Source organism: Berghia stephanieae, chromosome 8 (genome assembly GCF_034508935.2).
Source record: "Berghia stephanieae isolate SIO BIC M18660-M18661 chromosome 8, UCSD_Bste_1.3, whole genome shotgun sequence".
NCBI lineage: Eukaryota > Metazoa > Mollusca > Gastropoda > Nudibranchia > Aeolidiidae > Berghia > Berghia stephanieae.
Window position 1 is genome coordinate 13,755,298 of NC_088367.1, and position 1,917 is coordinate 13,757,214.

At 30.3% G+C, this 1,917-nt stretch overlaps 1 protein-coding gene across 11 annotated transcripts in view; it reads right to left on the reverse strand.

The window, feature by feature from the left end:
- Window positions 1-137, reverse strand: part of LOC144978202 (monocarboxylate transporter 12-like) — a 40,468-nt gene extending 40,331 nt beyond the window's left edge. For 3 of the 11 annotated variants that reach the window (XM_078923972.1, XM_078923978.1, XM_078923969.1), the window contains exon 1: window positions 1-128. This exon is cut by the window's left edge and continues 20 nt beyond it. The gene's annotated coding sequence lies outside the window, so the exon portion shown is untranslated. The other 8 variants (XM_078923974.1, XM_078923973.1, XM_078923968.1 and 5 more) reach the window with 8 other exon arrangements.
- Between the last annotated feature and the right edge of the window lie 1,780 nt (window positions 138-1,917).

Below are 1,917 nucleotides of genomic sequence, written 5' to 3' on the forward strand. Positions count from 1 at the left end.
AATAAAGCACATGAGATGAGTTGACAGGTGACAAAACAATAAACCACTATCTCTGGTTCAACTAGCTAGTAGACTAAAAATGAAATTTGACAAATCACACCAAACATGTAGGTATTCTCATCTACAATATAAAGCAGGTAGTTACAACGCGATGTCCTGTGTACATGGTCTCTCTCTCTCTCTCTCTCTTCCCTTTTTCCCAGATCAGGCGGTGGGTTTTCATTTCATACATTGTGTGTATAGTGTGTGAGAGAATGTCTGTGTATGTGAGTGTGTATGTGTGTGTGAGTGTGCGTATGTGTGTGTGTTTATATATATAATATGTGTGGGTGAGTGCCCGAACGTGTTTGAGAGAGAGAGAGAGGGGGGGGGGGGGGGAGAGATAAAGTCTGTTTACTCAATTGTGTGTGTATGTATATTATGTGTGAATGTGTATGCGTGTGTGTGTGTGTGTGTATGTGTGTGTGTGTGTGTGTGTGTGCGTGTGAGGCCACATGTGACCATGACCTGGCCTGGGTTTAAAACGATCCAGATTACAGTCATGTTATGTTTTGCCAATGTGAAGTAGGAGATTCGGAATGAGTCGTTCAACTCAGATGGTTATTATTATTATAGTTCAAACAACACATTATGTTCTTATTTCATTATCATCACTATTTATTTAAATAATAATAATAATAATAATAATAATAATAATAATAATAATAATAATAATAATAATAATAATAATAATGACAATAATAATAATAATAATAATAATAATAATAATAATAATAATAATAATAATAATAATAATAATAATAATAATAATAATGATAATGATGATGATGATGATGATGATGATGCTGATGATGATGATGATGATGATGATGATGATGATGATGAGAAGAAGAAGAAGAAGAAAAAGAAGAAGAAGAAGAAGAAGAAGAAGAAGAATCGTTATCATGGTGATTATATATCATTATTATTATTATTATTATTATTATTATTATTATTATTATTATTATTATTATTATTATTATTATTATTATTATTATTATTATTATTATTATTATTATAACATAACATATGGTATAGGACGAAATAGGATAAAATTCCTTGAATGTCCTTAATATTAATAGTAATAGCCTATCTATTGATTGAAAGATTACAAATACGTGATAAGAATAATATATCAACTTAAATGTACTCATGTATGATACACACACACGCACACACATACACACATACACACATACACACTCATGCATCCAAGAAGATAACCACAATGAGATAACAATGCATGATATAATTTACGAAAAAGATTGAAAGCCATGTCAACGGCAGTGCAAACAAGTATCATTCGTCATTTATAAATCTCTCATCATATGATTCCCTGTCCGCTAACACCTTGAAATAATCCATAGATTTTGCATTCTTTGTTTCAAATTTTAAGTTGTTCCATTTCTGGACAATACGAATACCGAACCAGGTTTGTCTTATGTTTGTTTTGCATCTAGTGACATAAATCGTAAACGTGTCCCCTCTAAATATTAGAATATGAAAAAAAAAATCAGAAAAGTCTATCCTATCCCGACCATGTACTAATCCATAAACCTTAATTAAATCACCACGAATTCTTCTATAATTAAAATTTGGTAAGTCAATAAATTCTAAGCTTTCCTTATAAGATTAATACTGTATCGCATAAATCTTTTTGGTAGCTCTCTTCTATCCACTTTCAATACAAATAGACTGTCTTTTATATAATGGGCTCCAGATGCAATTTCCGTATTCCAGAATTGTTCGAACGAGCGATTTATACAACTACAAAAATATGGTTTTATCAAGTCTTATAAACATTCTATAGACTATATTATTCCCATTATTCTGTTTGCACGGCTTACACAATTATCAATTATGTACATCAAATTTTAA